This window comes from Nipponia nippon, unplaced genomic scaffold, assembly GCF_047370975.1.
Source record: "Nipponia nippon isolate SJK-2023a ecotype South Korea unplaced genomic scaffold, ASM4737097v1 scaffold_9, whole genome shotgun sequence".
In the NCBI taxonomy this organism is placed as follows: domain Eukaryota; kingdom Metazoa; phylum Chordata; class Aves; order Pelecaniformes; family Threskiornithidae; genus Nipponia; species Nipponia nippon.
In genome coordinates this window covers 31,849,409-31,874,295 of record NW_028262413.1, presented here as the reverse complement: position 1 = coordinate 31,874,295, position 24,887 = coordinate 31,849,409, and the positions used below count along the sequence as shown (strand labels likewise).

Here is a 24,887-nt window from a genome sequence, read left to right as displayed (position 1 = left end):
CAAAAAAATGTATTGCCAAGCAAGGCGCACATAGGAACACAGGAAGCAAAAATAAACTTCTAATATTCTGACACTGACTGCGTCTACTAGATTACATGGTAACGATAATCTGTATTTTACCTATTGTTAGGAAAAGCAATTTATGATTTGACTTAGATCCAGTCTAGGTAGTAAATTAATGTAAATTTTAACTGTACGTAAATCCTGATCAATCTCTTAATTTCTCTGATTACTATGCTTGGATATTTGTTACACTACTGGAGAACACATCTAGTAGAAAATTGCACTTCCTCATTAAACTGCTGTTTCCCAAGACACAAATCATTTAGACAATGTCTGGAGACTGTCAGGAATGTACTGCTTTTATAGTAGCATAAATATTATATTCTCTTAACTAGGAAGATTCTTAAAAATACCAACAGCATAGAAACATCTGAGGGAGTATGTATTTTGCGGTAATCTCTTTTCTTACTCGAACTTTTCTAATTTTATAATCACAAAACTTAATTTCAAAGTGACATAGTTAGAACATTAAGTATACTTCAAACTCTTTAGGGATCACATTTAGCTAGCTAGTGACACCACAGTTTACAACCTACTTTATTTTCACTTTGTAAATGCCTTAGTTTGTTTTGTTTTTTACAAAATCATGGAGTCCACTTCCCTGTAGTTAGCACAGCAGGCTGGTACAGAGAGCCTTGTCTGTACCTAATTCATTTTTTCCTAAGGCAATTTGTACCATCTATCCCTTTATCATCAGTTTTATAACAGAGTTGCTGCAAAACATACACACACACACAAAATTACACATAAAAGGATACTTAAACTCAACATATAATTGAAATTAAATTAAATTTTAAGAAAAATTAATTAGTCTTCTTATTATTTTCCAGAAATCAATTATTTCATAAATGATGCTGGGGGTATGAATTTGAAGTTTAGTTCAAGAGAAAGGGATGGATGTAAAGTAACACAGAGGGCTCTTAGAAATAAACTGAAATAAGAAATAAACCTTCCTTTACGTCATGCAAGTGTCAGTAAGTAAATGATGCCTATGTACATTATGTGGAAGAAGAGATATTAAACTGTAAAATCTCAAATATGTGTAATTCTCTTCTGTCAGTTCTAAGTAGCTCTGAATACATCATCAGTTGTTTTGTACCCTATTAGGATTATGATGAGATGTCTCTCAAAATCCCTTCCAAAATGTTCCTATTTGCCTCTAATCCATATTACTGTAGTCACTGCAGATTTTAAACAGCTAGGCAAAGATAATTCAATTTCATCAGTTCAACCTCAAACCATAATGACAAGATCTATTCTTATTTATTTTCATTTTCCTATTCTGCTCCAACTGCAGCCCAAAAACATCGTAAACTGTGAAGCAGCAGCCTGGGGAACAAACATTTCATAGGTCTGCACAAGAGGACTAGAGCACCTTATTAAAAATAAATGTTAGTGCTTCAGTAATGAAAAAGCCCAATCCTGCAAAACCTTAATTGTATGGATAGTGTCACCTTTCCTATACAAGCATGAAAACTGAAGGCTCTAAAATTGCTCAAGGGGCTGAGGATTAGCTACCTAACTAGGGCCTAAACTATCAAACACAGTGTTTTCTATTCTTGAATTATTAGTTGCCATTCTGAGAAAGATTTTCTTTGCATCCAGAAGCACAATTATGGCAAGTAGTTGGAAGAAAATAAAACAGCTGCTATTCTGCATAGAAAATCATTGCATGTCACTAGTTACAGACAATAAATGAAACACTGGCAAAAATCCACTACATTATATCCCAAACTACTCCTGTTTACACTCTATGCAGCATAAAAATAAGTGTTGATGTCTTATCACTGTTGTGCAGGTCTGCAAATCTGCATCAGATTTGATTATACTGCATGACAAATGAGAATGCTCTTTCCAATTCTCAGCCAGCCCGATAGACTACAACTACACTCTTGCAAAACTGCAGCTGCTAGGCAGCATATCTTGTTTGTTCAGGACAAGCTTGATCTAACCGAGATTTTTTTTCTGTACTTTTTCACCTTTCATTTAAGCTCAAGTGAATTTAGGCCTTTTCCTCAAAATTCTTTACCACTGAAATCCTGACATGATGCAGAGGAACTAGCTGAATAACCCAGTGAAGACACTTTTTAGCATGACTGCTATTTTTCACATCGGTACAGAGCGCTGAGGTCTGGGTGAAGTTAAGGAAGCAGACTTAGAGCAACTGATTAAAGAGAGACAAAAATGCAGCGTATGTATAAAGCAGCATATCAGAAACAAGCAAAAGAGATAGCTATGTATCTTTAAAACATATTTGCAACAGATCAATTAAGGAATTAATGTTTTTTGTGGAATTAGGAAGCAAGGATGACTAACGAGAAAATTATAGGACACACAAAGATAAATACACTATTAAAAAACAGCAGTACAAAGTACCAATGTGCAAACCAAATGAAAAAAATATATTCCAAAACAGGAGCACGCACTGCAGGCACCTAACTCCTATCTTACTCTGAGATCAAAGTGTATGTTGAGGAAATCTGTAATTAGCAGTGCCTTCTAAATGAAAATACAGTAAATGAAAGCTAGTCAGAAGAATGGGAAGTGAAAGATGGTAGCTCTTGTCCACTTTCAAGCATTAAGGATAATCAAAATGTTCCCATTCCAAAGCAACACAAGCTGTTTATTTAAGGTAAAGGGAGATGCAAAATCATGTGGGAGATTCCACAGCCCTCCTCTTGTCTCTCTGAAAAGAATTAAAGGACTCTCTTCATTTAAATGTAAAGGTGTTTCTATAATAACAATACTAAATGCTGTAGCATTGGTTGGTCTGAATCCACTGATCAACACAGTAAATCCTAACTGGTGAAACAATGACAAAAGAAAAGCCCAATTTGCACAGTGCTTTGGAAATCAACACCCACTATGGCATTTTATCCCTTCTGAGATTACATGGGCAAGCCCAGAGCCTCTTCCTTTCCCAAGCACTGCTCACCTGGATAGGGTTTCAGTTTACTACTCCTAAATCACTGAATTCCTAAATCAATTGATATACTGTTTTTAATCACTATTCTTGATAGCATTTCTTCCACAGGTAGAAGACTCTCAGAATAGTCTTGACTAAAGATAGTGGCAGTGAAACTGGATTACAGGACTGGGGGAAAAGCTGCCAGTTTTTTCTGCCATGATCTCTATTAGATCCACAATGTCTGACAGATAGAGGTTTTTAGAATTAACTACTGGCCCTGCCCATGCCTCATCCTGAAGCTAACAGCCAATCCTGATCAGTGTTGTCCTTAACACAACTGTACATCTTTGCTGCAGACATCAATTAAGGATGACATATTTCACATCAGGCTATATACGGCCCTGTGACACTGCACAAGAATTCATTAGGAAGACTGAAAAGTCTAATATTTTTCTTTTTAAATTATGATTGCTTTAAAATAAAACCTAAAACCTAAAAAGAGTTTTAATGCAGAGCAGCCATATTTTCACAAACATAGCTGGAGATACACCTGGGGCAGAAATGTTCGAAGCCCAGGTAAAGAGACCCAAGAGCATCTCTTTTCTTTGCACACACACAAATAGAAGAGATTCATTTGTTCATTTTTTGTCTATGTGTGCTTAAGAGGCCATATTCTTGTGTTTATCTAGATTTCATTTGATAACTATATATCAGGTGATTATTGTAATTCGTGAATATTTCCTTATAGTATTTTTCTGAAGCTTCTTCCCAGGTGGCAACACCTAATTATTCTTAGGATGATCATTGAACGCAATTGCTCCAAACAGCCACTGACAGCAATCATGGGATTATTTCAGATGTACTTGCTGGCTGAGTTACTGGGCTCTATTTCCTCTCCTTTCTAGTGAAGAATAAATTATAAGTTTGTTTTGTTTTAAATCAGAGAGAGTTGGAAACAGCATAGTAAGATATGACAGGTTATAGCAAAAATCAACTCTTGAGAATTCTTTTATTTCCCCATGCCAAACTCGAAGATGCCATAAACTCAAATCCTCTATGCCAGTCATAAAATTTTAATTAGCTAAGCTAAAAAGAGTGGTACTGTTTACCACTGTTCTTATTTGTTTCTTAAACTGCTAGATTTAACACTACTAAAATAGATTGCAGATTGCAAAAGGCCATCACTAGTATATTAATACTCCACTTCAGCATACACGTGAGCATTCTGTTCAGCTTGATTATAATTAATCAGTAATCTAGTCTCTTGTTTCTCACTGCCAAATGATAAATTAACTACTAGCTACATTCATGGATGGAATATTAATTTATACAATGCCCTAGGGGTACTTCTGTATGTAGTACAAGATGCCTCATGAACAGATCTCATTCAAAGCTTTAGTAGAACTATGAAACAAAACAGAGTAAATCTAGTCAGGATCAGCTGCAACTATATTAAAACTGGAGATACCCATATCAGCAATTTTAGTAAGCACCACTGAGATATTTAAGAAATTAAATTTAGACATCGCATGGAAGAATTAATTCCTCTTTTAAATGCACAAAATCAAGGACCTTTCCATGCAAAAAGTTAGTATTTTCTTGACGTTTGTGAAAAACGCTTTGACTTTTACAAGGTCAAATTATGTTCTCCGAGTATAACACTGTATGTGTCTTGTGTAATGGGGAAATTTGCCAGTTCTAGAAGTGAAGTTATTTTTTTTCCCCTAGCTGTTCTGCAGTACCTACTGAAGCTTCCCACTACACACGTGAGGACAGCAGATGGATCCAGAGGTTTCGCCTCTGGCCTTGCCTCTTTCATCATGCCTTATATGCTGCAGGCTTCATCTTGCAGCATCTTTTGGCTTTCTAGTGCATGAAAATGACCTTTGCACAAGTGCAGAAATGATACACAACTATTTGCCTCTTCCATAGTTGTCTTTCTGGTTTCTCTGCATTTTTCAAGCCTTTGAATGTCAGACAAGACAGAGAAAGTATTATTTTTTAATACAGGGGGAAGGAAGTTCCATGAAATATTAATAATCTTGTGGCACTTGGCAGTACCAAAATATGCTTAAGATGTATTATATTGCAAAATTACAGTATAACAGAATACACATTTCTGATTTAGTAGCACTGAAAACATAATAAAACGTGAAAGGGAAAATTGTGTCCTCAGTTTTTCATAGTCCAAAGAAAACTGAATACAGCATGAGCTCTTGGTAAGACCATAGGGGGGGACTGCAGCCTCTCTATAAAATGCTAGACTACATTTTGGTAGCTCACAGCATCCCAGCCCAGAATGATCAAATCATGGCATCTGGTCATTTGACTACAAACTGCTTGAGTTTTGAGCCTATCAGCAATCCAGAATGGCTCTCATAGCACAAGAAATACAGCACAGGAAAATGCTTGCCAAGAACAGGATGAAAACCACTGAGAAACAAACAGGGTTATTTTCAAATTTCTAACATAATATTATTCATTATTATGAAGCTTTCTCTCACAGGAATTTTTAAAATTCCTTCTCGTTCTAAAATCAATCACTGCAGCATACATAAAATAATTTCAAGCTTTAATTATATAAGAATAGGCAATGTACTTTGAAAGCAGCATAAAGATTTAGCTAACTCAGACATTTCAAGCAAGACTCACATTTTGATTTCACCTTCTGTTCTTGCATTTTAATGTTCTAAGCATCCTGCTTTATAAGAAGGTTATCACTTATTGCATGGCAAGTCTCAAAGAGCTCCTGTTCTCTCTGGACCTGACAGGTCCGTCTCTGGTACAATCTGATAGGAAATAGCTGAGCCGATGTGAAGCCTAGCAATGAATGGGGGCAGGGGAAGCCGCTACAAGCACTGACTGCTAGACCTATGCAACTGAAGAATATTGCTTAGACGGGAAGTGGCAGAATCTCATCAGCTGACAGCTTACATCTAGACTACTACAGGAAATAAAGTACTTATATATCAAAGTGTATTGTATGAAGCTGCCCCTACAGGAATATGAAGAGCTTGTTTGCACGGAGCGTTAAGACCTCATAAGCTACTGCAACCCATTTACAGTCACTTACCTTGGGTATCATGAGGCTTTGATGTAAGACTCAGTCACATCTTTGTTTACAACCTTTGCCAAGGCTTGGGGTGTCATTAGGCACACAGAGCACAAGTTTGACTTCTTGATTCCAGATGCAAGGTTTTTGGAAAGCAGCAGCATTGGATATGTGCTTGTGAGCTTCAGCTGTTGTCCTTTTGAAAGGCTGATCACCAAATTTATCAGTAGAGGGCACAAGAAAGCAGCATTCCTTATCAAACATGCATAAAACTAAGGGAGAGCTCCCAAGGTGACTCCTCAACAAGCCACTAGGTTAGCATTACCTACTCTATTTAAATTAAAAAAAAAAAAAAACAAAAACACAACCCTGGACCTATAATATATAAAGCATATGTAATGTTGGTTGAATAAACACTATTAGTTTGTTTGAGATAAAATTCACGATATTAATAACTGCAGGATGTTTCAAACATTCAGCTGTCTGAAAACCTGAATGTCTGAAGATGAGGATTTATAAATTGCAAATGAAAGAACTAGTCCCTAGTGATATCAGGCAAATGAACAGCATGTTGGTAGATATTAAATCCTAAAGCATAAATAATCTCCTTAAACCTACATCTGTGAAACCTAACAGTGAACTTACAAAAATATCTGTCCCTTATGCTCAATAGAAAATAATTTAAGTAAACAAGGGATGAAAAAGAGGGTGGCCAAAATGCTCTTCACTATTGGGTTGTTGGATACAGAGGACCTCGGTAGAATTGACTTGATTTAGTTGTAAAGAAAAATGGCCCACCATCCTGTAATTTGCAATGCAAATTTCAGCACATTATTTAATGCAGTTAAAAAAAAGCAATCACCTACGGGTGGATCATCCACAGTAACCAATATGTTGTAAGTGCGGATATCATCTTTTATCCTAAATTAGGGTAGGTGGAGTTTTACATTTAGGATGTAGTAGTTCCTTTGAACGCTGTTTCTCTGCAGCTTAGTTTGTATGTCGTACAGACAGATCTTTCAGTTTCCAAAAAAGTACCAAGCACTTACACAAACGTTTAAAACTTCCACGACAGCTGTAGATGCTCTGTATATTGAAGGTCCAGGATCTTACAACTCTATCAGGAAGAGTTAATTAGTAAGGTGAATATTTAGAGAAAGCCTATTTCCAATTCTATTTAAGGACCTATTTTCAAATGTTACTGTAGTATCATGTTAGGGAAGATGTAAATTGGGAAGATCCAGACTGAGTTTTCTGAGATGTAAACTGTCACTGCTATTGTATTATCAAGGCAAAGAATGACATACGGAAAAAGTCTTCTCTTCACCAAGTCAGTCAAAAACATTTGACACAAAATTTGGTACCTAATTTGCCTATTTCATTCTTAGTTGTTTGTAACACCCTGTATTTGTTTTTATGTGATTTATCTATATTTGTGTATTCACATCTTTCTCCCAAATCAATCTCCCTCTGTCTTTCCATTTTAAAGGAACCAAATAGGTTCTTGTTACCTACTTCATATTTATACCAGAATCCACAGAGGTATGACAGTAAGGGATTAAGGGTCTTTTTTTTTTCCAAGTATCTAGTTGAAGAGCAAGAATATATTTATGTATGTATTTATATTCACATAGATTCAGGTATGTAGCTACATATATATGCAAAGCACTTAACCCTCTTCTTGGTTACTCAGATACTTCACCAATGACTGTCTATAATTTACAGACAGAAGATGGCAAAGTGTCAATTATGTAAAAGCTTTGAGCAGATAAACAAATGACTACTCTATGCAGATTTCTACCCATGAAATTGCAATACCAAAGATAGTGATCTTTTCTTTTGGAGGATGGAGCTATGTTTTACCTTTTTTTTCTCACTCAATATCTTTATTGCCTAAACAGGCGATTTCAAAGCTTTGTTTCTTTCCCGACACTGCATAAAGAACAAACAACATTCATCTTTCAGTGAATACGCACTTTGAAGTCCTTGCTAACTTCCAAAACATGCCACTGTTTCTCTTTGGGGAGCAATGAAGCTGACTGGAAGGGCAAAGGGACAACTGGTGGTGCTTTATAGATTCTGACAGTAGTCTTTGGTAAGGAGACAGAGTCAGCTCGAAGTACCAGTTTTAGGAAAGTCTTGAGGTTTCAGAGAGGCAACTCATCACTCAAATGCTCTGCAAATAGTAATGATTGGTATAAAAGACCACTATGCTGTTTTGAAATACTTTCATGAATGATTCAAAATGGAAGGTGTGAAATAACATCAAGGGTGAAGCACAATTTTTAAAAGAATTTTTCATCCTTTGGGATATAAGGGAACATTGCCTTCAAACTCAACACACACAATGTATGTGGATGAAATAAAATATGCAATTAGCCTGCAGTTTCAAGGTTTCTTTGAAAAAATGTGACTTTGGCTATCTCAACTGCCTACTCTAGTTTGAAAAAGTTTTTCACTAAAGGTGGAGAGATCCTTTTCAAGAAACCCACAGGCAAAGTTCAAGTGAAATCCTTGATTGAACAGACTTTTCTGTGCTGAAACTGTAGGTATTAACTCTGTTGTTTAAAAGGCTCCACTTAAAGCCAGGAAGTCAGACATCATTAGCTACCTAGGCTCTGATGCACAAGTCTTATCCCATCAGATCCTAATGGCTTGTAAGGGAGAAGAGAGGCATGTGGATCTTGTCTAGTTGGAAATGTTGTTGAAAACTGAATAACTAAACTTCCTCAGACAAAGTAGGGCAACAAACCACTGGTCTACTCCTGATCTTGGGTGGCTCTGGTAAGAAGAGGAAGGGATTGAATGTTTATTTGGAAAAAGGCATCTTGATTTTATGTGATTTCTGTAGCAACACAATGGGATCTTTATGATTCAAGGAAAAATCAAACAAGTCTGTTGCTGGGAGATGAAACCCCAACAGATGAATCACTTCTGAGCATAGTTCCCCTTATAACATCAGCCTGCTGAAAGTCTGAGGAAGCATTTATTTCCCTTTAGACCTTCATGATGAGAAATGAATGTTTATCTCACTTTTGCCAAGTCATTATAGGGAGAGCAACTGTTTCAAACACTGGAGACACTAGATCCTGCCCTCTACATGCGTGTGATAAAGTTGAAATGTTGTCGTTATGAAAATAACAGTAAGCACAAATATTGGAGCAGAAATTGTAGATCAGATTGGCATGAGCCTTTGGCAGTTCATACTATGCTCTTTATATAATTTTAGACTACACCTCTTGAATAGTCTTTGACTGTATGCATGTCATTCCTCCAGGCTCAATAACTACTTCGAGAAAGTACAGGAGACTATATCTGGCTATGTCGTCTTTGTCTTCTCTGCCACCCTGTGCTCTGCTAGAGATGGGAACATTGAGAGTTCTAGTGATCTATCAAAATCCTAACTATTTGGAGATTTTAAGCCTGTTTTTTGGGTTGAGTTTTGTTTTTCTTCACACACATGTAGATAGGCTTTGCCTATCAGTAATTGACAAGCTAAGTAGGCAAAATGCAGCCACAGAATGGGAAGAGGCTGAAAACTCACTGTTCTGCCCTATTCCAAAAAGCATTAATAGAGCTTCAGCCATTCTCATTAGTAAGTGTACCCTGTGGTTGAATAAGATGCAGTGTCAGCAGGGTTAATTAGATCTACAGTTGGCCTAAACAAGAGATTTGTTTTGGACTGCAGCTGACCTAACTGCAGCATGTAAAATAATGGTATCACATGGAAAAAATCATATGTAACAAACAGATCTATCAGATAAAAGGCATTAATCCTGCAGTGCAAGGTTGCTGTACTCCAGTACAAGGGAAGGTTACAATTGGGCAGCAGTATGAAAGACACTTACGCACAGGAAGCCTCATGCTCCATATCTGCCTATTACCTTACTTGGGTCATATTGGCTATCAAAGGACTAGGAGCATATTAAAGAAGCTTTAGAGATAGATAAAAAAGCTAGTAAGAAAACAAGAATTTCCCCTGCATTTTATTTCATTTGTCGTAAGATAATTCTGTTTTGCTTAACACATTTAAACAAACACTACATTTCCTAGGCTGTTAGTGAATGTAGCTATGCACTTAGGTAACCCTTTCGAGAATTAATGTTTTTCCTTTCAAAATGAAACAGTTGACAGATCACTGAAAGATCTTACCTCAGCTGTCACATTGGTACATTGTGGGTCAGTCTATTTTGTATCTATCTATGAATTTTCCAATTCAGTACTCTGCATCCCTCATCACCAAACATGCAGTAAGTAGCTACTAAGGCAAGAATGTAAATGGCAATATGAGTCTTGCTAATACTTATTCTTCAGTGTTCTGATTATTTGTTCATAACAGATTGGTTCATCTTCAACTAATGCTCAGGACAGTATGTGTGTAAATTTTGGTATCAGGTTTAGAATTAGCAATGTCCTGTCTACAGTTACATATATATGTATGGCACAAAGCATTATGGTTGGCAGAATATGATCCTTAAAAAATACTATGTATTATGTAATTGTTGTGCTCATTGGGAAAGTCAAATGTAGACTAATTCCTCTAACAATTGGAAAAATTCCTATTTTTCTATCATTAAGTCAACTAGGTTTCATCCTTCTAAGCTTAATGGCAGCCTCCTAGTGGTAACTAGAACTTCCTGCGTTACAAGGGAATGTACAGCTATAGTCCTGCTGGGGCTAGTGGGACATTCTGGGGGACCAGAGTACTGCAGGGTAGTTTGTAGCTTGTAGAAAAACTGAAGTCTTGAAATACTGTTGAGCTGCACCCAGTTCAAATCAAAGGTTAACTTCCAGCCACTGAAATTGCAAAGGTATGACACAGTTCCTTAATAACAGAAGTTGCCCACAATTGTAAAACAACAAGAATGTAACACCATGCAGACCCTTCCTGGGCTTTCTCAATGGATTTTGGCAGGCACTTAGAAGGCTTCCCTGCAGGATACAACTTTGTACCATCATATATAGCCTAGCATTGAAAGGCTATAATCAGCTTCTCTGCCCTTTGATATCTCTCTATCAGATTCAAGCCCTGAACAGTCACATAATATTTTCCTTTCCATTTAATTCTTCATCCTGTATTTGCTCTAGTAACAACTGTCAGCTGGGGGCAAATAAATCCTAAATTATGTGTGTTGTGGAAAAGCCAAATAACCAAGATTTCATTATGTTAAGTATTTTGCAGCCATTTCTGCCACAAAGAGCTTAAAAATCTATAAGTAAGTCCACAGGTGACAGATGAATGAAGTGGACTTTGGGGAGTTTGTTTAAAAAACAGAAACAAGTACACCCACACCCCACACATTGACACAGTACTGGTCAAGAACAACAATGGAAATAGTGTAATAACTGCAAAGCCATCCTTTTATAGTCTCCACGGCAGAGAACTTTTTTTCCACATGCTACTCATATTTACATAGGCAAATTATGTAACACATTCATTTATAAAGGTAATTATTTTTATCTTCATAGTTCAAGCCAGCAAGAAGGTTAAGAGGAAAATTCAACTTAATATCAAAACCGAATTAAGATTTTCCAGTTAAGTACATTTAAGCTATTTTAACTGATAATTATAGGCATACCTATTATTCCAAATTTTCAGTAAATGTTTAGTCTGTGTGTTATTGATCAAATCCAGTGTTTCACACCCCTGTTTCTACCATAATATGAGGTTGTATTGGCTCTGTACCGTGTTTTCACACTCCTGAAATATTCTTTTCCTCTATCAGATAAATGTAAACAGAAGATACCAAACCATCGAGTCTATTTACATAGGTCAGTCTTTTGAGCAATGACAGTCTACTGCTGTCTTTGTAAATGCCTACCACAAAGGGGTCCTATACACTTAGTTGGCTCGTAGGCTCCAATACAATAAAGATTTTTAATTTTTTTTTCAAGCACCTCCATTTCATCCAGGATGCAACTACGTTGTTTAGTTTAGTTCCACATGTACGGTAAACTTCAAACTTTACTGTTTAAAAACTGCTGTTTGAATTTCCCCCATTGCTTGTCTTTATGATATGTAAGGGTCTCTGCAGTCTTCAGCATGCATGCTGTGACAGGGAGCCTGGCATGCAGCTCAGCAAGAGAAACCACTCCTGCTGAGCCTCACAGGCCTCACAGGATGGTCTGAAGAGAGAGGAGGACGAAAGACTACTACCAGTCCAGTCTGAGGAGATGATAGTCATTGTGTTGATGGGACCAACATGTTACAAGTGGTCAACCAGTCAGTTGGGGTCAACACCAGTTGTCAGCCCCAGTTAGAGTCACAAGTTCATCTGATGATGAGAGAGATATCATCTTAAAGGCAACATGGACTTCATCCTGTCAAAAGACAAGATTCATTGTACCAGAGCATGGGGAGGGTGGGAAACTTAGAGCAGCAGTATACAGATTTCATGTTTCCCAACCTTGCTATGATATTTACCAGTACTATAGTAGGCTACTACATTACCTTAATTACTACATTAATTAAGTTAGGATTATCATTACAGAGATGAAAATATGTAACAACACGGACTATTTACTGATAAAACAGCTGGTTCAGAAACTCTGGATGGCATTTGGCTTGTTTATATTTATTATGAATGGTTATAAAAATGTTAAGTATCATCAGAAAGAAAACCAATAACTCAAGCTTGTATCATTCAAACAGATGCTGGTTAATATTAAGGAATTTATTTCCACTACAACTGCTATAGCACCGCCAATCACAAGAATTTCAAAATTATTTAGAGGTATCATATTGTCCACGGATGTTTAAAGTACACATTCAGTTTCTCCATTCCTGGAGTCTGTGTGAGTAAAAACTCAAAGCTGCGATTCTTACACACCAACAGCTGCAGCCTCAACTAAACCATGAAATATCCTAAGACTCCCAATACTAAAAAGTGTTAACAAATCTAAGTTAAATCAATGTTGGCTCAAGAATAAGCCAGAGATTTTACTAAATTGTGAGTTAAAACCTCCAAAACAAATATAGCGATATGCACAAAAAAAAAATATAATACTGTCCCAAAGGGCTAGTAGCGCTGTAATAAATACACACACACCCCCACACCCAATACTCAGGTTTCCCTCATTCCAGTCTTTAGGAAGCAAGGCATAGATTACTAAGGATCTTTACTATGTTTTGTACAAAGTACCCTCTCATGAAGCAAATCATTCTTGCACCAAAATGTGAGAAAGATGTTTGTATGACAGAAAGCAGATCAGCTAAGTTTGTTATTCTCCTAAATGCTACTGTACAAAGCAAGAACCACGTTAAGACAGTACTGTGGATAAACCTTTAGGCAACTATTCCGGAGATATTGCTATTATTCCTGGTACAGTCTCCCAGCAGGATGAATGATTCTGGGCAAGTCATTTCAGTGACTCCCTATCTGCAAAACAGGGCCATCAATTTATTTCCTTTGCTTTGACACTTTCTGATAAGAAGTTCAAAAGCTAAATCTTACCTAGCATGACAGTACAAGAGAATTACAGTACCAATGTATACATCTTATGCTGCAATAAAACTGACATGAGATTATTCATCCCTAGAGTAATATAATCTTAACAGCACTTTTTTTCCCTCAAATCATTATTTCTAATTAGATCACCTGCTAGTTGGTGGGTCCAGATATTATGTGTATGAGTTGAATAATAAATGGAGGACAAATATCAGATGAAACACATGCTGTAGAGATAATTTATTATCACTGCAGATAGGTGTGGAATAGATGTGCTAAAAACCCTAAGGTGGTCTCTTTCCAAGTACTGAAAACAGCGAGTATCACAACAGACACCTTCTGTGCCTTTTACTTAGGGAAGAACAGAGGGAGATTTCCACCTACCATTGAAAACACAAAGAAAAACCCTTTATTATTAAAAAAACAAAACCAAAACCAAAACACCAACACAACTGACTTAAAGGCACACTCCTGATACCACAGAGGTATTTTCACAGCAAATCTTCCATCAAGAAAGCAGGCAGTCACTTACCAGGAACGAAGAATTCTGCCACCAACAACCTTCATAACATTGGAATCAGAAATGCAATGCAAATCAGTATTTACTAGGAAGTGTTCCCCTCCACTGCTCATTTTATGCCTCTGATGCAGCACTGAGCATGGAATTTCTAGTCACCAAAAGAATTCCTTCCCTTTCTCTCTGTCATCCAGTATGCGACAGCTCTTATCTCCTGGGCCATAATATGTCAAATACTTCTACATAATTAAAGCCACACTGATTCACTGGCTAAGAATATCACAGGGATAAGTTTCTTTTTAAAGCTGCCTTATCTCTAATCAAGAGTTGTCTTCCAGTAACACAAGATTTTGTGCCTAAAGGACATTTTATATATACACACACACACATAACATTCCTTTCTCTTCCACAACCCAGCAACAGCAAGAAAATATCATTATACTGTGATTTTCCTTTGTAGTGCTAAATCAGAGACTATGAAGGATGACAACTAAGGTAGGCAAAACGCACGTTTTCGTTAAGTATTGAAACTACAATTTATAGTCCTCCCTTGAAATAAACCTTTTTTGCACTACCAAACAGAACCTTTCCATATTTCATTCATCTCTGGTTCGTTCACCTCTGAGATTTGTTATTATGGTGGGGTTTATTTAGGAAAGAAAATAAAAATCTGTAGAGGTCAAAAATACATTAACAAATTGGTGACAAGGCTTATGTCTTGTCAGGTTATTTTATATTTTAATGTACTGTTAACAGTTCATTCTTTTTAAATGCAAATCTGTTAAGGGTAAATTTAAATATCAAGGCAAGCAGTTCTGGTAGCATGGCAACAACATGCTATGCTGCATAGTAAGAGTTTGGAACCGAGGCAAGTCTTTGCTTCTTTCCCATACTGGACCACTTTATGAGTAGCAATATTTCTGTTCTTTGTGTAACTGCCTTTATGACTATTCCTACATTAGTAGTTGTAGTGGTGTTTGAAACTCAAGACAGCACAGCAACCCTATGAAACATGGCAGCAGTCAGGATGGCCATCCTTAATAGACAGAAAAGCTACAGATTAGAAGAAAACATTAAAAGGAAAAAAAAAAGGATATGCTTAGTAACAGTGTTTAATACAAGATTTCATTCCCAAGAGAGAGATTTGGTGTGGATTTGAGGAATATAGCAGTTCTGAAGCAATCTTGCTTCTGAACAAGAAACAAGCAATCCCATCTCCATATACTGCCCCTGATGTGTTGAAAAGGCATCTCTCAGCTTTTAGAGTATGAGTTTGAGGCCTATTTTAAGATTTGACTAAACCAAAAGAGTGCATATGCCCTTGCACTGAAATTATATTTTTGTGGTAGCTGGTATCAGTGATTCTAGAGAGTAACGTCAATTGCTTGATGTCATTTCACTCTTGGTGATAAGGAAGAAAAAAAAAAAATCCTATCTGTCATTCCAGAACAGAATCTGGTCTGTGCAACACTCATTCTCATCAGTTGCTCCAGTTGTTTCAGTAACCAGGCACTCTGGAACATATTACCATTTTGCTAGGGCAGGAAAAGGCAAAGTTAACTGGCACTTCTGAGATTCCCTAGAAAGACAGGCTAACCAGTAAAGTACAGCAGATGATCTTCTGATTTTGAAGGGCACAGTGGGTGACAGAAAGTCCACCCAAGTACCTTTGTTTCTGTCCAGGGCATGAAGGTAGTAAATATGTGGAGGGCTGTGTGGGAATTTTATTTTCTTTATTATTCTTTCTTTTACATAAAGATCAGCTATTTCACTGAACCTGAACACTGAATGCCAAACACAGCTACTCCTTCTCGGACATTCTTATAATACTGTTTAGATAGGTGCTGTCCTTGTGGAACTTGGGCTTCTCACCCTATGTTACAGCTTGTATAGAGGGGAAAAAAATGCTGTTTAGAAATACTTGTCTAAATGTTTTTGGAATAATTGAGCACCAAAAAAAGACAGACATAGAACTGGAATTTTTTGCGCCTTGGTAATTGTTTATACTGGTTTAATGCAGACAACACACTGATAACTTCATAGTCTTGTGTTTCATACAATTTGAGGCAGGTATCACCTTGATTTTAGAATTGCAGCTAATGTTTCATCCAGGCTCCGTACTTCTACCTAAACATTCACTCTTTTGGAGCCTACACTTCAAAAATTCCTGTCACTTCCTCTTCCTCCTCAGGGAATTTTCATACACAGGCATACCACTAGCACCACCACCAATACAGATGTTGTCTTGTTGCCCCTCCTTCTCCTTCCCTTCCTTCCATGTTCTCTTGCTTTCCGATATGCTAATTTTATTTCCCTAATCAGTTTAGCACTCCTAAAGTAAGTCAGCACTTACAGATCTACAGGTCTCTCCCTTATGTAGAAGATGAGCTTTCTCCAAGTTTTATTACCATAACCACTTCAAAAGTGCCTGCCCTGTCACAAATGCTTTGTGACACCAAGAGTTGGTTCCACCTGGCTTTTGATGCACTTTGTTTCTTTCTTAGTATGAAATGCTGTAATGACTTCATTTTCCCTGTGATTAAGGATTTCTGCGTGCTACAGGGTCACTCTGCATGAGACCAGTGGTCTTTTGCATGGCAAGATGCCTAAGGAGTCCCTTCCAGAGGCCCTTAAGAGATCTGCCCATGTGATTCTCCCTAAGATGGGCACAGTATGTTTGTGGAGAATTGAGGTGACATTGTCACTGCTGTCTGTTGCTAGTTTGTAGTGCAACTAAGGTTTACATCAACTGTTAGAACCCGAGGATATGCAAGGTCTTCTACACTTATTCCTACGCTTCCTTCTTCAGCAGCTTATCCAGAGGAGCAGACCACACAGTGATCCCAGAGGATCATTCTGATGTCATTCCTAAATCCTCAACTGAATGAAGCTCTTTCTGCAGATGCAGGCTCTTAACACAGTGAGATGGAATGATGGAAGTCTATACATAAGAATAAGAATTCTCCATCTCTGTTTATCTACTAAAATATGAATTTTCTGTTCAATTTTTACTGGAATTACTGTCTCACTAAATCCCCCGGAGAACCCTGCAGTGTCACGCTAAGATAATCATTTGGCTGTCACTCACAACAAATCCGAAGTGGAACAACTGGAAAGTGGAGATGACTCTTCTGCAGTCACTGCAAGAAAAATACCTTACTGGAGAAAACGGAAATGAACCCAAAAAGCCCTATGTTCCTGTGTTAGACAACATCACCTGGCATTCTGGAATAGAGTGGTCAAGCATCTAGATCTGCACACCCACCAGAAGAGTGTCATCACTCATGGTCAGTGTTACAAAACTAAAGTTGGGTTGTGAGCTGTTCGTTTAGTTTTTTTTTAAAGAAGATGTTGCTATACTTGTGACAGTAAGAACTAACTTGCCTGCTATGACTATATTACGAAATCTTAGCTAACCACTTACTTAACCACTTTACTCAGGTGAAAGAATTTCACTAAATCCTTCAAGGATTAGATCCTGTGAACCCTTAACACACAAAAGTAGATGATATATAAAAGAAAAACTTGCAAGGTCAGGCCTCTCTCTTGTAGAAACATTTTAGGAATAAACCCAGCAGATTTCACTCTTTGTAAATGATCAGGGTTACGGCACAATTGACCTGGGGAGAGGAACTTCTGCAAAGGTTGTAGTTGACAAGTGCGTCTGTGAGGCGTAACTCTCAGAAAGTAAAAGGAAAGACAGAAGTCTGGAAACAATGCCAGCTGGTGACATGCTCACAAATAGTCCTAACATCAATGTACAAAACTAAGTTTAAAAACTACTTCATTCAATTAATAGAATTATAGAAATTATTACTGCCTTTTAAGTAATAAAACAATAACAAGCTATTCCTATGTGGCTGAATCTTCATTACTAAGTCTGTAAGTAGAAGGGCTATTTTCTGAAGAAAACATGATCTTAATAGTTCAAAACAGACAACTATCCCAACATAGTCCTCCGTGCAGCTCCCACTGGTAGTCCAGGTGGGTATCAGCAGATGTCTGCGTTGCAGAAGTACTGCTATTTGAAAATCCTTATCTAGACTCCAAACCTCATACTGGTTATAACTGACATATTTCCCCATTCCAAGACTTTTTGTATACCTTTTTGCCAACTTTCCTTTCCTCTTCATTTACTTCTGTTTCAAAAGAAAATGATCCCTTCATGCACAAGTATACTTCAGAGTATGCATCTCCAGCAGTATTTCATGCAACCTTATCATCTGAGAACAATGACACTTCTTCCTTGTCATCCCTTCCTACAGGGCTTCTAGTTCTCCCTCTCTTGCTTAGGTGGAAGTACCCATTAATCCCAGAGTTTTCCGTACCAGTCTCTGCTCAGCTCTAACTTACTCCTTTTGAAGTGCAAGTCACCTTCCTCTGCTGCAGCAGGTGAATGAAGACAGTAAATACTGCAACAAAGAAGGAAAGGAATGTCACGTACTCAAATGACAGTGCAGTTACCTACAGGCATCAGAAACAAACAGTTCATTCTATATGCCTTTTTACCAGTTGTATAAGACTTTTCTTCTGGAAAATAGTATCATTAGCCAAGAGAGACTTAAGTTCAGACAAAACTGAGAATTGGAATGAAAGACCTCTTCTCATAGATGCCATGATAAAGCCTAAGTGCTGCATGTTCAGCTCCCACAAGCAGCACAAGCCTAAAGCACTGAACACTTCAGGAAACACATAGTGCTTTCTTGAGCTGCTTTTCACACAGCTCTCAAGGCAAAATGGGTCCTCAGAAAAAAAAAATCTTACGTTTTAATGCTCTCTCCAGTAGACTAAAAGCATTTGCAAGTATCCAAAGTACTTATAATGAACGTTTGACTCAGCAATTGCATGTTTTGTGGAGTGTCTAAAAACTAGTGAATTCTGATTCTGCTTTCAGCTCCTCCTCTTAACTTGTGAAGTGCATGTGACTGCATCAGTGCTTTATTTTCTCCAGCTATAAGAACTACCATTATGTCTCTTCTACTAATGTTGCAAGGTTTTAATTGCCTCACAGGAGTGTCAAAAGATACTACGTAGAAAGGTTCTTCCTTGCAAGAAGTATGTTCTTGCTTTTGTTTATATCTACATTAAAATAAAAACATTTCAATCAAATATTTCTTCCTTTGGAGGCTTATAGTAAGCTATTAGTTTGTACTAACAGTAATGTGCTATTACACAGGTAATAGAGGCCAATGTATCATAGTGATACTACACTCCGTTTTTGCTGAAAAGCATGGATTAGCCCTAGAATGGAAGCTCTAGTTCTTTCAAAAAAAAAAAAAATTAACTTCTGGAAACATGTCTGTTTCTTGTATCACATACGGAGAGGCACAAACATACAACTGTTCATAGGATCATAGAACAATTCAGGTTGGAAAGAATGTCGGAGGTCTCTTGTCCAACATCCTGTTCAAACCAGGGTCACCAGTGAGGCCTGATCAGGTTACTCAGGGCATTATCCAGTCTGGTCTTAAGAACCTCCAAGGACAGAAACCACACAACCTCCCTGGGCTGCCTGTACCCATGTATGATTGTCCTTGTGGGGCAAAAGATTTTGTTTATATCCAGTCTGAACCTCTCGTTTCAACATATGCCTATTGTCTCCCATTCTCTGCCACATATACCACTGCGATGAGTCTAGCTCCACTTCCCAGAAGACCTCCTTGTAAGTACTGGAAGGCTGCTGTTAGGTCCCCCCAAAGCCTCCCTTTCTGCAGGCTGAGCAAGCCCCACTCTCATCACAGAGCCTGGCCTCCAGCCCCAACCACTTTGGTGGGCTCTAAAGAACTCCAGTTCATTAATACTTTCCTTGTACCAGGGGCAACCAAAACTGGATGCAGTCTACTGAACAATAAGTAGAGGGGGATAATTACTTCCCTTGATCTACTGGCTGCATTCTTGTTCATACAGACTGGGATGCTCCTGGCTATCATTGTTGCCAGGGTACATGGCTGGTGCACGTGCAGTTTGCTGTCCGTCAGGACCTCTGGGCCTTCTTGACAGGCCCGCTCCCCAGCCTCTATCATTGCAATGGCTTAAAGCATGAAAACATTGCCTTGTTTATTTAAACACAGATTACAGGGGAAATGGATATAAAAAGTCTGCAAAAGCACCTAAAACTTGATGTGTTCAAAGGCTACAACCAAGATTTCATTCCAGACAAAACCAGGATCTTCCGTATTTCTCTCTGTGAGCTGGTAGCCTGGAACAGATCACTTCTTGCTAGATTTCTCTACCTCCAGCACAGGAATATAAACTGGAAGAGGTTTAAACCATGATATTTTCACAAATTATTTCTTAGCAAATGTTCTTATCAGAACAGCTGGAGAGATGGTAAAATTATGCTTCTTGAAGTTGTTCCTCATGTTCACAGCAAAGGTCACTTTTTAAAGATAGAGCTCTTGTTTAAATTCATGTCCAGTCTCCAGCCTGAACTGGCATTAACCAAGTAACCGTACAAAAATGCTTTTTGAGAGTCTTCCTTAGAATCATAAGTCTTTGACCAAAGGAGCTGAGCAGCAATGGCCTTTTCAAGAACACTTTTCCTTTATGATCAGAGGATCAAGGAGAAGCAATAATGGAGCTGCTGATTAGAGGCAACATTGCAACACTGCATTTTTAAAAATAGCATTAGATATTTGCAAGTGCAGATAAGGGCTAAACCATCAGAGAATTTAGCTTTAGGAAGCTGACAATCAAGGTTTACAAGGACAAGTCAGCAGCCTGAAATCCTATGAGCCCAAAGTGGAGTAAGGGCAGTGGCTTCCCCTTTAGTAGTTTAGTACCTATAGAACAACATATGGAAAGAAAAGCTCTTTCATCCTTGTCTGTCCCCTATGAAGGAGAATCTGGACTATACAGTGATAAATTGCAATCTTAAGCTTTAACATAAACTTCAATCTTATGCTTTTCAACATACAGATAATCAGCACATACTGTATTTTTACTTAAGTGGCAACAAAGAATTACACTAAAATTCCTCCCTTTTAAAATTACCTTACATGGAAATACTATTGCTTACACACAACCACATAAAACTATGATAGCAGTTGGTTTTGTTTTTCAGTTCTGCTGGTTAAGTAATGAGGGATTCTTGGGTAAAAGGCATAATACATGAAATACCTTTTCTGCAAATGGATTTCCCAGCCCCTCCTGGGAGATTATAGGGTGGCCTTGACCAGGTAATACAACTGAAACACTACTTGCATTTTTTACCCAAACTGGTCACAGTAGTTTAAGACTTTTCTTAAACATCACTGCAATGCCCATTATTTCTGTACTATCAACGTTGTATGATCTCTTGTCTTTATTTAAATTTCTTTTCTTGTACGCCCTCACTAGCATGCAACAACCATTAAAACGACATTGAGGATGCAAAGTACGTAAATCTGAAAGCGCAGACTGCTAGTTGAGGCAAAATAAGCCAGTCTTTGCCTTTCCAAGACGCAGCTCCAAACGCAGCATTCCCTTCCTCTCCCCCACCCCCATCCCTTTTGTTACGGCAATACAAAAACCCCCCACGTATTCAAAAAACTGTTCAAAAAGGGGAAAACAGAGCATGCGATGATGTCTCATGCTGTTTATCCCAACAAAAAACAAGTATTCTTCATTGAGCAGCTTTTTCCCTCCAGACCTCATGATGAAGGGAACGGGAAAAGAGTGGATCAAAAGCTCTGATCCATTTCCTACACTGGAGGCATGAAATTAGAAACAAATAAAAACTCTTAGCGGTGCTGCATTACATGAGGGCTCCTCTCGCATTTCCTTTGACTCTGTTAAGACAAGCAGACTCTTAAGCCTCCCGCCCTCCACAAAACACAGACATTATGCATATGTTGCACTGCCGGTCCCTGCTTTACCGAACGCAGGCGTTAAGGCACAGCTGAGGTGAGGCGGTGGGGATGGCGGGCTGAGCGGAGAGCCCGCAGCCCTCCCCAGAGGGAGCTGATGGCGAGCCGGCAGCGCGAGCACCCGCTGTCCCCAACGGCCCGGCTCTGGGGAGACGTTGCCAGCTCTCCAACGGCTGACAGGAGGCGGTGGCGGCGCGGATCCTCCGCCGCCGCCTCCCCGCCACAGCGGGCAGAAGAGCGGCTCGGTGCCAGCGGGGACATGTGGGCGTGCGGCAGCCCCCTGTGCGGGAGCCCCGCGCCGCCGACCGCGACCACCCCAGCGGCGACGCCATGCCGCAGGGGCTCCCCTTCACCCCGGCTCCCCGTCCCCTTGCGGGTAGCTCGGTTGCCTGAGGATGAGGATGCGGCGGGGGCAGCTGCTCGCGGGGCGGGCAGCCCCCAGCCCCGATTCTGAGGGGAGCAACGGCCGCGCTCCCGCGGGGCGGGGGTGGCCGCGGCGCCCCCTCAGCGCCCGCCCGGCCCCGCGGGCTCCCCGCTCCCCTGAGGGGAGCTGCAAGGATGCTGCCGCCCCACCCCCGGCAGAGCCGGCGGAGCCGCTGGTCCCCGCGACGGCGACGACACCGGCCGCCGGTCCCCCGCCCTGCGCCCCCGCTCCTTACCCCTGCTGGCAGCGGCGGGGCCGGTCCCCACCCCGCGCCGCGGCGGGGACCCGGGGGCAGCTGCAGCCGCTCTTTTGTGTGCCTGCCTCAGCGCCACACACCGAGACGGCTGGTGGGCCCGGGAAGCTGCGTGCGAGAATACCGCCGGCCGCCCGGGAACCTGCATGGCGCATAGCCCAGCCGCCGCGGCGCCTCAGGGGGGCCGGGCCGGCGCGGCGGGGCGGCCCGGAGTCCCCCGCCTCTCCTCAGGATCGCCTCCGCCCGTCCGCCCCGGCCCGCTGCCCCACACCGCTCGGTTGCCCCCGGCCCTGCCTGCCAGCCTTCGTGCCCCCAAGCGCGGGCGTCGCTCTCCGCTCACAGGGTCCTGCTCGGCCTCCTCCCAGCGAGGTTGGAAGAAGTAATGGCAGAACTCCCTGTGCTGCCCCACAGAGCGCCGGTGAGGTGGTGCCGTGTTTGTACGCCCCCGAGTTTCTCACAAAATGGCACAAAGAGCGGGTGGCTTGGTGATGTGGACTAACCTGTCAAATATGCTCTTCCACAGATCCTGAAGGCTGGAGGCCCAGCTGTGCGCCCGCTTCACGCGTGCCCCTGGAGGAGCTTGCCCAGACCTGGAGGCTGAGGAGAGCCGGCTGCGGGACGCGTCACTCCTGCACCCCCGGCCTGCAGGATGGAGCAACCCTTCCGCCCGGCTGCTCTTCAGGAGCCCCTCAAGCAGCAGCGGTAGGCAGGTATGTTTGTTGGAGGCCTCCAGTCCTGCTGTGATGCATGGCGAGGCCACCCTGCACCGGTGGTCTGTACACCCAGGGACCCTGCTTTGGTGGTGGGCCATAGCATATGTTGTTTTCTGTAAGTCTTCCATACCATTTTTCTGTGAAGTGCATTCCTAAATGCTAGCTATGTAATCCTGCTAGTTAATGACCTCAGGTTTCCCTGTTGCTCAAGGTGCTCCAGTGCAAAAAAAATCAAATTAAACACCAAAAGTTTGAACATTACAGTAGGGGACATCACTGGACTTAGTCACATTCCATCATATGGCCAGATTTATGAGATCGAATCATGATTTTTATGCCCTTATGCAGATAACACATAGATCCCCCCATAAAGATTAAAAATGAAAGACGCGATTTGTAATATTTAAAAGCTTACTGAAGTGGGTGGGTTTCTCCAAGAACATTTCTTACGGTGAATGATAAACATAGCTGGTTCCTCAGGCCTTTTATTAGAAACTACTAGATCTTTCTACTGCAGCTAGGTGGTGGTGATTACTTTGTATATGTGAGATCAAGTGCTCTTAGGCCAATTATGACAGCACTTGCTGATAAGTATGCAAATTTGAAACTTGTAGCTATTCTTGAGTGTAAAAAGTAACCTTTCTCATGATCGCAAAAGTGAAAAGCTGTCTTAATGTAATTATATTGCATTCCAATCAGCTAGATATCAATGATGTTCACTATAATAGCTGTGTGTCCAACTTGGAGTGCTGGGGTAGCTATACCAGTTGCTTAGCACCAAGTCAAATTCCATGTACATGCAAAGGCCTTCATGGAAACACCATTTTGTGTTTTTTTATTCTTGTTTTTTGTTTAGTTGTTAAGATTTCTGTTAAGATTCACTAACTACAGAGTCGCCATTTCCTACTAAGAGGCTATTTTCTATCATGCTTTTCTATGGTGACTTTTTTTCATCTATCCCTTTCTATATCCTAATTACTTAACTGATTTTGGTTCTCTTCGGAAGATAATGAGGACTCAAGCATTACATAAACTGTAATGCATGTATGTTTTACACAGAACTACAGAAAGTTATATATAATCTGTAGATGGGTTGTTTAAACATTTGGCAAGTCATGTTTTAATTCATATTATGAATTCTCAGAATCGTTAACTTGATGAAATAGCCTCATATATATAAAAGGAAGTTTTCACTTTCTCAGTCAATATACCAAAAGTGGTATTCCCAGCTTGATAGGGCAGGTATGTGCTTTCTTTTTGAAGTTACTGCAGCTGCAAGTATTGTATGACAACGAACCTCTAAAAGACTGCAGGGGTCCAAAAGGGAGTAGGATATATTTTTTAACTTCTTAAATTTAAGTTCCTAACAAACATTCTCCCTCCACCTCATTTTGGAGACAGTGACTCAGACAGATGGTTATTATAGAAAATTACATACCAAAATGGAAGGTAAAAATAAGGTGCATAATATCAGTCCAATAATGCACCTCTCTGCTACTTTTCAATTTCTGGAAATAATCTTTCCCATACAAGCCAGCCACAGATGCAGAAGTAGGATATTCCCCCTAGTTAATACAAACTGTGCATCGTCACGTTGCCTTCAGAGTACCCACAGTTACTAGTTACTTCAGAACGTTTTTTTTTAAATCATGATTTAAATGT

General features: G+C 39.8%; 1 protein-coding gene across 14 annotated transcripts in view; it reads right to left on the bottom strand.

The window, feature by feature from the left end:
* The window catches only part of APBA2 (amyloid beta precursor protein binding family A member 2), a 128,296-nt gene that overhangs the window by 90,510 nt on the left and 12,899 nt on the right, over positions 1-24,887 (bottom strand). For 4 of the 14 annotated variants that reach the window (XM_087744962.1, XM_087744959.1, XM_087744961.1 and 1 more), the window contains exon 1: positions 22,495-22,850. The exons of 1 other annotated variant lie outside the window; for it this stretch is intronic. The gene's annotated coding sequence lies outside the window, so the exon portion shown is untranslated. Of the gene's footprint in view, positions 1-6,044; positions 6,198-14,003; positions 14,129-18,341; positions 18,401-22,494; positions 22,851-24,887 lie in introns of those variants that run through there. 9 more of the 14 variants (XM_087744963.1, XM_087744966.1, XM_087744968.1 and 6 more) reach the window with 5 other exon arrangements.